This window comes from Thamnophis sirtalis, unplaced genomic scaffold (assembly GCF_051295495.1).
Source record: "Thamnophis sirtalis isolate CommonGarterSnake01/CBP01778 unplaced genomic scaffold, rThaSir2_p1.2 scaffold_6, whole genome shotgun sequence".
In the NCBI taxonomy this organism is placed as follows: Eukaryota; Metazoa; Chordata; class Lepidosauria; order Squamata; family Natricidae; genus Thamnophis; species Thamnophis sirtalis.
In genome coordinates this window covers 99,295,247-99,310,945 of record NW_028261386.1, presented here as the reverse complement: position 1 = coordinate 99,310,945, position 15,699 = coordinate 99,295,247, and the positions used below count along the sequence as shown (strand labels likewise).

The 15,699-nt window shown below is 40.3% G+C and overlaps 1 long non-coding RNA gene across 1 annotated transcript; it reads left to right on the top strand.

Moving 5' to 3' along the window:
- Nucleotides 1-1,395: 1,395 nt before the first annotated feature.
- On the top strand, nucleotides 1,396-6,413 carry LOC148045114 (uncharacterized). The gene is made up of 3 exons (XR_015697175.1): nucleotides 1,396-1,622; nucleotides 2,638-2,731; nucleotides 5,566-6,413. It is a non-coding gene; the product is annotated as an uncharacterized LOC148045114 (long non-coding RNA).
- Nucleotides 6,414-15,699: the final 9,286 nt, after the last annotated feature.

Genomic DNA, 15,699 nt, shown 5'->3' with positions numbered 1-15,699 from the left:
AAAGAAATCCCAATGGGTAAAAGTTCATCCAATATAATTTCCCTTCTGTTTCTCTGATGCTAATTCTCCAATTTCCATTCACATATAAACTCTTTTTCACAAGTCTTTGTACGCATAAAAAGTCCCTTTTCTAGGCCAGGTTTTTCAGATTGCGTTCTGCAGAACCTTAGGGTTCCATGAGAACTTGATAGGATTCTGTGATAAACTTAAAGAGGAAAAAAGTTCATGCAGCTCTGTCATTAGCGCTTTGCCTAGATTAAAGTTTCCAGGATTATTATTTTTTATTTAACACATTGTGCAGCCTGAAATGTTTGAAAAATCCTTTTGTAGGTTCTCTTTTTCTACCACTACAGCTCTCCACACCCAAACAGTGCAGGTGGTAAAGAGCAAGCAAAGATCACTGTCCAGTTTGAACAATTCCCATTGTTTAAAAAGATTCACAAACCCCTTCTGGAATAGATTTTTACAAATGTAGAGAAAAGGGAAGTAAAAGATCGATTTCTGTTCCCATTACCAGTCATAATAGCAATATATTAACCTAAAATAGGATTTAATATTAATAATGTTTTCAAACTCTTACTTTGATTAACAGGTTTACGTAAAATGCAAGCATCATTTTAATCTAATTTTTATTTTTCAGATGCAAATTCAGTTTTGAAAGATGTAAAGATGGTGAATTCTAAACTCGGATCACTTGAACTAGGCAAGTAGCTTGTCTGCAGAAGTACAGTTAACATTTGAATATGTAGTTGCAGAATGTTTTTTCTAGGAATTAGTATGGTTTGCCCTTACAGATAGTCCTCGATTAACAGATGTAATGGATACTGCTCATTATGGTTGTTAAATAATGATGTTCATAAAATGGGTCACCGTGTGGCAGACTTGATTTTATTACCTTTTTTGAGGTGGTTATTAAGCAAATAACCATAGTTGTCAACTGATTCTGCAGGTGTTAAGGAAATGCTGCAGGTGTTAAGCAAACCCATTATTTTCTATGGAGCATTTTTCCCAAAAACTGGAAATAAATGTAAGATTTTGGCAAAAATGTCATAGATGTCATGAGATACTGCAGATGATTGTAAATGCAGGCTGGTGCAACCAGATGACTGAGAGCCAGCCATTGGAACTTTAAAATTAGGTTATAAATGCCTTCTGGGAGTCTATCCTAACTTTTAATGGTTGCTAAGCAATTGGTTATAAATCAAGGATTACCTGTAAGCGTTATACATTAAACATGTTATTCTCAAACTTCATTATTTTTCTCAAAAAATATTTGTGTTTTATAATAATATATATTAAAATATTACATTTACCGTATATGCTGCCTGACTCTCCATGACTATAGGCGATTCACAATTATTAAAAACATTTTAAAACAGAACAATACAAACTGCAGCAACATAAAAAAAAGAACAAAAATCCCGCAGAGGAACAAGGAAAAAGTAGACAGGGGTGTTCCTCAGCCAAAGCCTGGACAAAGAGCCATATCTTCCAATCACACTTAACTATTAATGATGTCAGATATCAATGTATATTGAAAGGTTCAATTTCAAGGCTTCTAATTCTTCATTTAATTGTTTATAAACAGGAGAGGAAAATGAATATATTGATGATTTCAACAGGTAAGAGGAAAAATATTTAAAACTATTAATTTTCAGGAAGATGGATATAAATAGCATCATTCAAGGATAGGTCACTCCTAGGAGGACTTTCCCAGCTTATACGCTACAGTAGATATACTCTATTTATAATTTCACATATTTCTAATTAAGCTTACATTGTTTATATTTTCCTCCCTAGAAATGATCAAAAATGTTATGTGAAACAGTACCTTTTACCTATCTGGTCCTTTCAGGCCTGCTATGATTGAGTATTTCCAAAGGAGAGAGATAACACTTGAGATAAATTGGATGGGGAAATAGCTAATTAAGAGAAGCAGCTGGAGGAAAAGCTTGCTTTTAGAAATCTAATCTTGCTTGACCATGCTATGCACAGGAATACAAAATGGAGATCATTTTTTTCAGGAAAACTCACCTAAATCTCTTCATTGTTATAATTGTTTTCTGCAGTAGCACTATTCAATTTACTCAAGTGCTTTACACTTTAAAAAACGGGGCTTGAAAATTTGTTTTATATTTAATATTTTAAACATTTTATAAAATTTTAAGTTTGGTTAATTTTATAAATTCTTTGATATCTGGCAATTCATATGTCATTAACTGTAAAGTCAGTTGACATTGCATCTGATTAAATGCTTAGATGAGTTTTTAGGAGCAAAATTATTTGTAAATCAATATCAAATTGGATTTGATGCCAAGTTATGAACTTTGTTTGAAGTAGTCTATATATCATTTTATATGCACAATATTACATGTAGGAATAAATCCTTTATAATAAATTTCATTGCACAAGGATTTATGTTATTGTGTAATAAATGCTTCTGGCTTCTTATATCTCTGGATTTCAGATTTTTCTTGTAGAGGTTTCAAAAAAGAATAAATGGGATTAAATGTTCTTTGCCTCCATGTTTATTGTAATGTTATAAATCATATATTGTACTGTTTCAAGACAAATTTCAGTGTAGTAATATTTATGTAATATGATCATTTAATTTTCATATTTTAACTTTTTTTATAGCACCAGTCATCGGTCAGAGAAAAGCAAAGTCAGCATTGGTGAAGAAATAGATGATATTTCTATGGAAATAGAAGACTTCATTACTAGTGAAAAGGTATGATTTGCTTTAATTTAACACTCTAATTGGGGTTGATGATATATCTATGTAGTATATAGCAAAATAAACCATTACTTGCAAAGGAATTAATATCACAAATTGATACACACACACACACACACACACACACACACACACACACACAGAGTATATATTGCTTTTGATCCAGAACTGTTCCCAATAAAATATAAATGAGGTGGCTATTGAATATTAGCAGATTTCAATATAGGATATGTTTTAAAACAACAAAGGTTTGAGACAATCATATGGTAAAGAAAAGGGAAGGAAGATGATATTTTTGTAGCTGAATTGAGAATATTACTCCAAGATAAGTGAGCAGTTCCCATACTTGTTTGTGCAGGTCCCCAGTTTGTACAAAAATATAAAGGAGGAATTGCAGAAATACTAATTGTTACAAATGCATATGGACTGCATTTGTTTGCTTCTGTGTGGCTTTTTGCATTAGTGTAAGCAGTGCTAAATGATCAGAAACTCAAATATTAATATGATGCACAGGTCTAAGATCTTAGCTGATTTTACTTCTTTCAGTCCACAATTTATAAGCAAAAAGCAAATCCTCATTTAGGATCGTAAATGTAATAAACTCCAGTTTGAACACCACCATACATTTTTCATCTTTGATTAGTATAACTGTTGGCATGAATGGGAAGAGCTAGAGAAAAAGGGAACACAATGCATGCACTGTTTTTTGCAGTCATCTATACCAGTGTTTTTCAACCACTGTGCCGCGGCACACTAGTGTGCCGTGACATAGTGTAAGGTGTGCCGTGGGAAAAACACTTTATATATAGTCAATATAGGCACAGAGTTAAATTTTTTTAACATTTTCTAATGGTGGTGTGCCTCGTGATTTTTTTCATGAAAAAAGTGTGCCTTTGCACAAAAAAGGTTGAAAAACACTGATCTATACGATTGCAGCTTTTAATAAAGCTCACAAATAACAAAATGAGCAATAGGGGGAAAACTAATGAGAACAATGACCATGAAAGTATCATCTGTATACTCTAATACAGTGATAGCGAACCTTTTTTGGCTGCCGTGCCAAAAGTGGGGGGAGCACAAGGGGGGTCGTGCGCTGGCGTGCCACACCCATAATGCTATGCGTGCGACACCACCACCACCTGCACGCATGTGCGCGACCAGCAACACCACCACCCCACATTTGCCATGACTTTTTTGGACTTCCCAGGTTCCTGAGGCTTTCTAGGAGCCTGGGGAGGGCGAAAACAGCTTTCTCCCCGACGCCCTCCGGAGGCCTCGGGAGCTTGCCTGAAGGCTCCGGAGGGCAAAAAATGGACCTACAGGGAACCCGGAAGTTTGGGAATGGTGACTTCCGATTTGTCCGTAGAAGCGATTTTCGACCTCCTGAGTCTTCAGGAGGCTTCCTTGAGCAAAAAATGGACCTATGGACAAACCAGAAGTCATTCTGGTTTGATCATAGGGCCCGTTTTTGCCCTCCGGAGCCTTCAGAGAAGCCTGAAGGCCCCGGAAGTCGAACTTCAGGTTCCCCATAGGTCCGTTTTTCACCCTCCGGAGGCTTCAGGAGCTTTCAGGAGGCTTCCCTGAAGGCTCCGGAGGGCGAAAAACGGCCCTACAAGCAAACTGGAAGTGATTTCTGGTTTGCCCGTAGGGCCAGTTTTCGCATGCTCCGGAGGGCGAAAAATGGCCTCAAAAGAAGGCTGGCCAGCTGACAGGGCAATGACTTGTGCGCCCTGACAAATGGCTCCATATGCCACCTGTGTTCACCATCACGGCTCTAATATTGTGCTTGAAAAAGAAGCCCCGCTGCTTTAGAAGGCATGGCAAAAAGGGGGACAAATACAAAATCTAGTCATACTTCTTCCATTGACAAAGTAGGAAAAACCTGCACCGAAAAACCTGGCTATAAGTGACAGAATTTCATTTAGTTAGCCCAGTCCCAGAATACAATATTTGAAGTGGTTGATGGCCAGATATTCAAGATATGCAGGGTACGATAATCTTACCTGAAGAATAACAATAACGCTTAGACTTATATACTGCTTTACAGTGCTTTACAGCCCTCTCTAAGCAGTTCACAGAGTCAGCATATTGTCCCAACAATCTGGGTCCTCATTTTACCAACCTCGGGGGGGATGGAAGGATGAGTCAACCTGAGCCGGTCAGGATCAAAACCAGAATGTGGGCAGAATTAGCTTGCAATACTGCACTCTGACCATTGCACCACCATGGCTGCCAATAGGTATGAGCCTTTTAGTTTAGTTTATTTCTCGCTGCCAATTCGAAAGCAAAATTGAAGCTAATCTGAAACTCTGAATCAAGATTGGATTATGCCACATTCTGAACGGGACCTTTCTTCAATAACAGATATCAGTGTTACAATATCTCAAGGGTTGCCGCAAAGAAGAGGGAGTCAAGCTGTTCTCCAGGGCGCCTGAGTGTAGAACAAGAAGCAATGGGTGGAAAGTAATCAAGGAGAAAAGCAATTTAGAACCTAGGAAAAAATTCCTAACAGTTAGAACAATTAATGAGTGGAACAGCTTGCCTCCAGAAGTTGTGAATGCTCCTACTCTGGAAATCTTTAAGAAGATGTTGGTTAGCCATTTGTCTGAAATGGTATAAGGTTTCCTGCCTAGGCAGGGGGTTGGACTAGAAGACCTCCAAGGTCCCTTCCAACTCTGCTATTGTATTATTGTATATATATTTTGCACTGTATGTTTCCTAAAGTTTCTGATACAGCCTTTTTTAAACAAAAATAATGTATTTAACAGACAACATACATTAATCTAAATTTTAATATTAGTAATTTTCCTTTTTTTTTTTCTTTCTAGCTTGAAGACCTCACACAAGACTTCACTGTTTCTCAGTTAAGCTTTGAAGCAGATTACCTAGAGGATGTTGCATGAGTAGAGAGCAGAAATCTTAAATGGTGGGACTGTCGACCTTTGTAGACTGTATTTTAAGACAATCAATCTTTTGAAATACCCCTCACAAATCGTGCCTTTTATTTCAAGAGAAAAAATAAAACAACCCAAGAAAGCTGGAGAGGGGAAAGATTTTAAGCTCGCAAAGAATGGAGTTTAATACTGCTGACTAGTTCAACTAAGGTAGTAGTTAGGTCCCAGAGAGATGTCTGTTGCAGGCGACAGACACACCACCATTTGATTTATAAACTTTCATAAGGGAAGAAATCCATAAAGTATATGAAGAATGGCAGACATGGTTTGATGTTATGGCAACTATCTAGGTTTTTTTAGCTGAAGAAAGTAAGAAAATTCAGCAAGGTTGCTATTTTGTTGACTCAGTTTTCAGTATAATTTATCTTTTAGCTACTGAAGTTATTTTAGTTGACAGGGCATAATTCTCAAAATTCTCAAAATGGCAATAGAATACCTAACTTGAGGTATATTACATGTTCTGAATTATGAATCCCTCAGGATTTCTAGCAAGTTGACCTTTTTTGCAGCTTTAAGTGTTTAGTTTTGTGGCCAAGATTGCTAAGTACTTCTGAATATTGCCGCTGAAATATGAGCCTTAACTTTAAACCTATTTTTATATACATTAAAACATTGTTACCATTTTGTTTAATTTAATGAAAATTATAAATGATTATTAGCATGTTTTTTTTCTTTGAAACACAGGTGAATGCAAAATAAAAATATTTCCAAAAAACTTAAAAGTTCTGTGATAACAGTCCTTTATTTAAAATAATTCTCTTTGTGATCCTTGTCTTTTATTTTTTTTAAGTATTATTTGACATTTTCTAAACATTAAAATCACAATTATACTTTTACAGCTTTCCGTTATCGGTATTTCTTTTTTCTGATTTCGGGTTTACCATTTTCCATTCTATTATCTTATACATATTCTTTGTTTCCTACTTTCTCATTTTTACAATATATACATCTATATACAATATTCCCATTTCTATTGCTTTCTAAGTATATGCCATCTCTTTTCATTATGTTTACGATGGAACTAAGAGATAGAGAGGAAACAGTACCACAAGATATGGAATAGGTGGTATAACTGGCTCGAAAAAGGATATAAAATCAATGCACAAGGAACACATACATCCTTGTCTTTTAATGCTGAGTATGAACCTTCTTTAGCCTGCTTCTAGACACCTTAAGTTATAAAACCTAAGTGGTCTGTATATCATATATGGCTATGCTTATGTTTAAATACATATAGAAATACAGTGTTTACTAATAAGCTTTGTACAAGAATTTTAATTGATACTCAGCAATATATTATCTGTGATTTAGTTATATTAATCCTTGGCCATTTTTTTGAGCATCTTAGTGCACCTTAATAAAAACTGACAACTTTTGAAGTATTTTGTTTTGAATTAAAATTATTCCAATTACTATCAGTAAACTGAAATTGGTTGTGATTTGCAGTTTATTTTTAAGGTTGCCTTCCACCACTGGCTTGTTAGGCCATGATATTTGTAATTCATATGAATTATAGCCAAGCAGTTGAGGAAGGTATTAGTAGGAAAGGCTGCTTTAGTTTCAGTCTGCTTTCTACTTGTTGAGTATATTAAATAACAAAGTGATTCCTTTCCATACAAGCACTTATGGTGGAAACATTGTGAACATTTAAATTTTGGGCTCCCCTCCCCCCCCCAAATCTTGTTTCTGTGGTAGACTGAGTTCTAGAGAAGGTAACACTTGCGTGTACTTTTTTGCCACTTTAGTTGGTGAAGCCAACAATGAATTTATATAGTTTTTCATGAATTAATACAACTACGGTTGCTGACGTCCATGCAACTGTTACTAGTGTTGTGATGGGCTTTGGTGGGTTGGAGTCATGTGGGATAAATACTGTTTAACAAGAGTCCCTACCTAAAACAAAAAAAAAATGTGTTGAGATTTGCAGACATTGTGTTTTCATTCCATTTTCTCCTTTTATAAATAGTACTTTCAAAGATCTATTCCTACCTAAACTACTATTCATTGTAGTTAGATGGTAAATATGAGAAGAATAACTGCAAAGGACTCACAAAAAATAATCGAGTTTTATACAGCATACTTTCATTAGGTATTAAGTATTAGGAAAAGATGGATCTACTGAAGTTCAGTATGAAGTCAGAAGTTTCCATTGCATTCTGTGGCCAAATTCACTTTTCCTATCAAGCCATAAGCTGTGATTATAGTGGCTCAGTTAATACCAAGTACTAAGCCAGTGGTATTTGAAAGGCCCTAAGCTAGTTCCGTAATTACATGTAGTGATATAATTACATCACTGAAATTTTTAAAGCTTTTCTGGTATTGCACTGCATTTTCTATATGCTCCAGGTCACATGTTGAGAATGAAGTGTCCCTGAAGCTGTGGTCCAAGCTTCCTAGGGAATACTAAAGTTGTACTATATCAATTCACCTAATAAAATGTTCTACTTAGTTCAGTGGGACATATTTTGAGTACTGCACACAACACAGGATTGCATCTCGAGTATGAGACAATGTGACTTATAATGCAACTACATATATGTATAAGATGGGTGTCAAACTGGCGGCCTGCGGGACAGATGTATCACACACAGGCCACGCCCACTCAGCTCCAAGAAGAGGGAAACATCGCAAAATGTCACATGATGACCATGTGATGCTGCAAGTTTGACACCTGTAGTATAAAGATCATCATTGGTTATTTTTGTGCAAAGCACACACTTATATATTAAGTCTATATCTTCATTAGAGTTTTCAAATGTATGGATTATAGCTTACTGTATGTAGATGCTTTAACTGTTGTTAAATTATTACTGCCTTCTGTAAGCTGTCAGGGAATCAGTTTAATAATAGCAATAGCGTTTAGACTTATATACAATGCTTTACAGCCCTCTCTAAGCACTTTACAGAGTCAGCATGTTGCCCCCAACAATCTGGGTCCTCATTTTACTGACCATGGAAGGATGAAAGGCTGAGTCAACCTTGAGCCGGTCAGGATCAAACTGCCGAACTGTTGGCAGCCGGCAATCAGCAGAAGTAGAGCCTGCAAATACTGCATTCTAACCACCATGCCACCACATCAACTCTGCTCCACAAGATCAGACCACTTTCAATCAGAAACATTACATCCTTCCCCCTTCTTTTTTCCATTCCATATGTTAATCCATGCCATTTATCATGTACTCTTCCTACATCCTATATTGTATAAAGCCTTCTGTATATCACAGTTGGGCCCACAAATATTGATCTCAGTTGCCCATCATGGCTTTGGTGAACAAAGACACTCACATAACACCTTTTCAGTAATACAGAGAAAATGTAGAATTGAGTCCAGCCTGCCCACCATGTCACATGCAGTGTTTTCTGTAAATGATAAGATTGGATCAGTTTGAGCACATTTCGGCCAATCTGCCACAAGTGCTACCAAATACTTGCACATAATTAGGACATATTTCTCAATTGACAAGCTGATTATCTACAGAGGGAGCTTCTTGGCTACACATGTATAGGTAGCCCTAAACTTAGCAACATAAATTCGGGACTCAACTGTGTTTGTAAAGTGAAAAATCTGTTAAGTGAGTTTTGCCTGATTTTACTACTTTTCCTGAAGTAAATCACTGCAGTTGTTAAATTAGTAACATGGTTGTTAAGTGAAGCTGGCTTCCCCACTGATTTTGCTTGTCAGAAGGTCGCAAAAGGATGGATCGCATGATGCCGGGACACAGCAACTGTCATAAATCTGAACCAGCTGTCAGGTATCTATGTAAATCACATGACCATGTTGATGCTGCAAGTCGTAAGTGTGGAAAATGGTCATGTCACTTTTTTGCGTGCCACTGTAACTTCGGTCACTAAATGAACTGTTGTAAGTTGAGAACCTCCTGTATACCTGCAGCATTTGCACTGCTTACATGGTGGTGAAAGGGAAAGAGGCATTCAGCACAACTGTGACTGTACAAAGCAGCCTCTCAAAAAGATTTTGTTGGGCTTTTTATAAAGGCAGTGTGTGCACTTAAGAAATTGCTTTGTCGTTGTCCATTTCTATCATCCCAAGAAGCTCCAGATAAAAGTAAACAATTTACCCACAGCTTTGCAATATAGTTCATGATTATCCCCACTGCAAGAATAGAAATGTGGGGAAGGGGGCGACTGAGAAATAGTAGTTGATGACTGTTTATGACTTTAAATATCTTGGTGGCTCTCCAGAAATGGAACTAAAAATTACTCTTGTGGAATATTATTGCTAGTCAGAACTTTATTTTATGTCCCACTTTGACCATTTGTCAGGTTCGTGCTACCCTCCGGCTGGGTGTCTACGCCATCATTCTTATGACAGGCTTGATATGGTACTAGCAGCAGCAACGCCTAGAAAGACGGATTTTACAACCGAGTTCACTCCGACCTTGCAATTTCACTCAGGCTCAACATTGAAAGGAAGCTTTCAAAACCTCCTGCTATTTCCCATTCACAGTTATTTCACCCTTCCAACAGCTTTTCACGCCTGGGATGCCACTGAAGCCAAGCTAGTGAATTATAAGCTGCCTCCACAAAACCCTCATTGGAGAATGGTGGCTGCTTTTCAAGAGGCAACTGGACTTTCTGGTTGTTGTTATTTTCTTTGAAGACGCTTCTCATCCAAGAAGTTCCTTCAGCTCATTTCTTGGATGAGAAGTGAAAGTCTTCAAAGGAAAGGAGAAAAAAAAACCCAGAAAATCCAGTTGCCTCTTGAAAAAAAGCTCCTTTGGGACAACCATGACTGAGAATCTCCATATAGATCTGTGTTTCCCAACCTTGGCAACTTGAAGATGTCTGGCCTTTAACTCCCAGAATTCCCCAGCCAGCCAGCTGTCTACACCATCAGCTGGCTGGCTGGGGAATTCTGGGAGTTAAAGTCCAGACATCTTCAAGTTGCCACGGTTGGGAAATACTGTTATGGACGGTGGTCGCTTTTTCTTCTTTCCGCCTCCGTTATGGGACTGCGGCGCGGCTTAAGTTCGGCGCTTTCCTGCCCTCCGCCCCCCCCCCCTCCACCAACTTTTCTAGCGAGCGTTCTAAAAGTTGACGTCGTTGCTTTTGAATAAAAACAGGAGCCGTGTTTTTTTTTTTCTTAAGCGTCCTCCGCTGCGGCATTTGAAGGCTGGTCTCGGAGTAGGGAGTGTTGAGCGGTGGGAGACCCGAGCTTCTTCAAAGGAGGCGCTGGAGGACTGTGTATCCCATAATAACAGGGACACCCTCCGTCGTCTAGCCTAACTGTTGGGATAAGGAGAGATACTGAATAGCGCAAAAGGAGGAGACGTGGTGTTATCGTAGGGTATAACGAAAAGAAAGAGGTACTAAGATAGGCACACAATAGGTATGTGGGAACAGGAACGGGAACTGAACTGAATTGGACTTCGTACGACCACTGGATTCATCCTGCCGAAGCACATTTATTGAGAAACTCCACTTTGAACTGATTGGCCACAGAGCTTTTGGCATTATTTAAGCATGTGTTACTTAAGAAATCCTGTTGTTAACGCTTAATGGCTTTGGAGATTCTCGGCCATCCAGGTCATGGTTAGCCCAAAGGGGCTTTTTCAAAAGGCAGCTGCATTTTGTTTTTCCCCTGAAGATCTTTCGCTTCTCATCCATGGTCCGAACTGAAGAAGCCTCTTGGATGAGATATGAAAAGCGAAGTCCCAATGCCTTTTGTAAAAGGACCTTTGGTTTGTTAACATTGTTAACGATTATTAGACATTTCTACACTTTGATTAGAAAGGGAAAGAAATTGGTTCAATTGATTATTTCCATGATACTTTTAAACTGGTAGCATATTCAAAAAACTGAAACAAGATGCTTTTGAGCACCTACAAAATGCATTAATTAGGTAAATTAAGTTCTGCCTTGAACAGGAGGTTGGGCTAAAAGATATTCAAGGTCGTTTCCAACCTTATTATTCTATGTATTAAATCAGAGAATGTGACTATGATTTTATTGTTCAACAGCAGTTGGAATGTTCAAAAATTCAAATGCTAACTGGTGTAAAGGTGGTAGGACTGTCAATTTGCTTTGTAGTAATAATGCTTGCTTGCAGGCTTGTATAGGGACATGCCTGAAATTATGAATATTGTGTGGGTGAGGAATATGGGTAGAGAAAAGAATTTGAATACCTCTTTGGAAAGACTAAGCTGTGCAGGACATGAAAGAGAGAACAATATAAACACCACAATCTGTGACAGGCATCCTAGTTTCAACCTGCTGGTACTCTTTGTTTTCCATGAATCACTTGGAAAAGGAGAGAAAGGAAAATAACACATGTTGGGGGTTGTATAAAATTAGATCACGTGTTAAATGTAGTTTATGTTCAGATGGTTGCCCATTTTGGTTTTAAATAAACAGTAAACTGCTACAATGTTTCTTTTAAAAATACTACACAGATTTTTGAAGCAGGCAACTCTGCACTTCTTCAAATGAAATGCATTTTTGTGCAGAAGCTGTATGATTGATTCCAGAATAAAGTGTAGCTGTTTTAAGGACTTGCAAACCAATGCAGCATTAGTGCCCCTTTAATCCTTGGCATATTCTAGAGCATTTCTTTATTTTCAGAAGCCTGCACAGCCATACTTTTTCCACTTTAAATGGGCATAAAATTGCTGCATCTTTCTAAATTGTAAGACAGCATGATAATGAATGTGTTTATGTGTTTTTAATAAAATCTATTCCCTCAATAATTTTTCATATCTGCTTTTAGGCAAGAAGAATTTTAAGAAAAAGCAGGAACCAATATTTACACTAGAATGATTTCATAATTTTTGTATTTTTCCACCTTGTACAGATTTTCTATATAAAATAGTTAAATATTTTTTTATGTAAATAAGCTGAGCCAAGTAAGTGCCTTCATATACTAAAACAATAACCCTATTTTTTCTCCAGTGCGCTGCTTGGAGAGTCCAAGCATGGGTTAACACAGTCTATCTGCCCTAGGACTGAGTGAGTTTTTGCTCTTGGCCATGCCTCCCTTTGCCTCCATTATTCAGTTTAAGAAACTCAGTCCGCCCGTTTGGACTGTTCTGGGGAGCGCTCCAGTCCTAGAACAGATAACTGGACTCCCCACGTTAGCTATATAGTCTAAATTGGTTGCATTTAGTTGAGATTAAAGTTTTGCTTCAGTTTTTTGTTTCAGGTGTTCTATGAGGATCGGAAGATCGACTTACAGGTAGTTTATGTGCTGACAGGGCTCCGGGCCGTTTCTTCACCTGCTGGTCTCACGTGGGCAGGAACGAGAGGTCGCTTGTCCGGCGAGGGCTGGTCAGCAAGGGGACATTGGGAAGCTTCCTGAATGGTGCTGATCCCCACTGGGCCTTCGTGAGCTCGCACGGTGAGCTTGAGCACTCCGGCGAGAGCGGCGGTGTTCCTCTTGCCTGGGAAAGGCGGCGGCCATTTTTGTAGTTTGCATGCTTTTGCTTGCGGCTACGCACATATCGGCCACCATTTTGGTTGAGCTTCATGGACGGAGGGAGCAGTTGTGTGCCGTCGGACCAAGGAAGAGGACCTTGTTAAGCCCCTCAGCTGCAGACCACCGCCAGGAAAGCGGGCCTTGTCCAGGGCACCGGCCAGGCCTGCCTTCCTGTTCCCCACTGCTTGGAGTCTCCGAGGGAGGCAGGAGGAGGGAATCCGGCCTTTGGGTGGCCCTATCCTCCCCGTTTGGTCTGCGGGCACACCTTTGCCAGCTGGCAGGGTGCCCAGTGCCCAGCTGCTGAAGTGAAAGTTCCTGTCTGTGTAGAACATCATGGCAGACAATGGCAAGGAGGCACAGGAGGTGCAGGCAGGACCCTCCGGTAAACGCAGCAAGCTATCCCCTCAAACCAAGGGAAGTAAAGGAGGGAAGGGTGCCTGTAGGAAGTAAAGGAGAGAAGCCTCCCTGGGGACTTCTGGGACTGGTGACAGGGCCAGGGAAGGTTCCCAACCAGGCGGGGCTGTTGAGGTTAAGGCCCCATAACCACAAGAGTCTCTGGTGAACATGAGCCACGAGGTGGGCTTGCCCACATGGCATGGGGAAATGCAGGACTCCCACTCCTTCCAGGGCAGCAGATAGACGAAAGATCTGGGGGTGATTCCCCAGATGCATCCTGGGGTTACCCCGATTCCCCTAGCTCCTCTGTCAGGGAGGAGCTGGGGCCCTTCCAAGGTCTCCTCCCTGCTGAGGAGAGGTCCAGCTCAGAGAGGCATCAGGGCGGGCCTGGTCCAGCTAGGCCTCGGCCTAGGGAGGACAAAGGTTCGGCCTTGTCCGCAGAGATGAAGGAGGTCATCACCATTGCCATATCCCAAGGGATCGCTGAAGGCATTAAGCACAGGGAAGCGGGGGCATTTGGGACCCCCAGGTCTAAGTGAACCTCGAGTTCCACTCAGGCTCAGGCTCCAGCCTCTCCGGACACTTTGGTCGCCACAGAGGAGTCAGTCTTAGGATGGGGGGAGGCTGGAAGTTTTGAATTGTTTGAGAATGAGGATTTGCCTCCTGACAAGCCAGCCTTTACAGGATTGTTCAAACCAACATTGTTTAGGTCCATATTGCATAAGGCCAAGATGGCTACCGACTTAGGTTCTACCCCTAAGGTTACAGCTGCTGCATCCTCTTCTACCAAGGATCCCAAAGAAGGTCTGTTCAAGGAGACTGCTCCCACTCAGGAGCTAATTCCAGTTCCAGATCTGTTTTGGGACGTAGTCCAGAGAGTGGGTTCAGCCTGGTACCTTGACCAATCCTAGCAGAGTGGATAAATCCCTTTATTCCATGGAGGGTAAAATGGTGGATGTGCTGAAACTGACCGAGGTGGATGCTCCAGTGGTTTCCTTAACATCGACCTTGAACCTGCCAGCAGACCTCCTGGAAGGTCTAAAGGCGGAGGATAAATGTTCTGAGAAGGCCTGCCATAAGACCCACCAGGCGGCCACCTGGACTATCAGCGCATCCACCTCGGCCTCTTTCTTCATCATGGCGTCCCTTCTTTGGCTCAGACAGCTGAGGGCTAGGCCTCCCGCCGGGGGATCCCGGTGGAAGCATGACCTCAGCAAGATCATTACGGCTGTGGAATACTCGGCAGATGCCTCATTGAACACTGCAAAATTTGCCTCTAGAGCATTGGCATCAATGTCACTTCACAGCGGCGGCTGTGGCTTCGTCACTGGCAAGCCAACATGAAGGCCAAATGGAAGCTTGCTTTTTGGGGAGCTCCTGGACAAGTTTGTCATCGAGACGAAAGACAAACGTAAGATTCTCCCGGCCACCTTGAAGAAGGGCAAGCGCAAGGGCTCTGGTTCCCTTCGGAAGCAGTCCTTTCGGGCTCCAGACGCCAACCAGCCATTCCACTTCTTCCACCTACCAGAGACCCTATTCCCAGGGTGGAGATAGGAATCAGAACAGGGGTTCCTTTGGGTCACATGGCAGGCAGCAGCAGCAACATTCCTTTCGGAAGCTGTACTGTGGTGGAAACAACTCCCGCCAGTTCCGTAAGGGCAAGTGATGCGAGGGTGATGACTGGATGTACGGGCTTCCTGCTCGGTGGTTCCTCGTTTTTTAAACTGAATAATGGAGGCAAAGGGAGGCGTGGCCAAGAGAAAAAACTCACTCAGTCCTAGAGCAGATAGACTGTGTTAACCCACACTTGGACTCTCCTCGCAGTGCCCTGAGAACAACCGTTCACGTAAGCCAACAGTCTTTAACTTGAGTATATGTGTACAAAATATTTAAAAGTATATTGATCCATAAGTTTCAGGGGAAAAATATCAGAAAGAAGATTTCTTAAGGGACAGATTTCTCTCAGAACTATATTCTCTATTTTTATCAAAAACCAATTTACAGTTTAAAAATATTTAAAGTTAGCAAATTGAAGTAGAAGATATTTTAGTTAGATTCGATGGATGATTTAAGAACATTTGTCTAGTATCAGAAATATTTTCAGGAGATAACCAGGCTGAGCCCGAGGGAAGGGTCAAATGCGTTATAAGTTACGAGTCCCTGCATGTTCACAAGACATG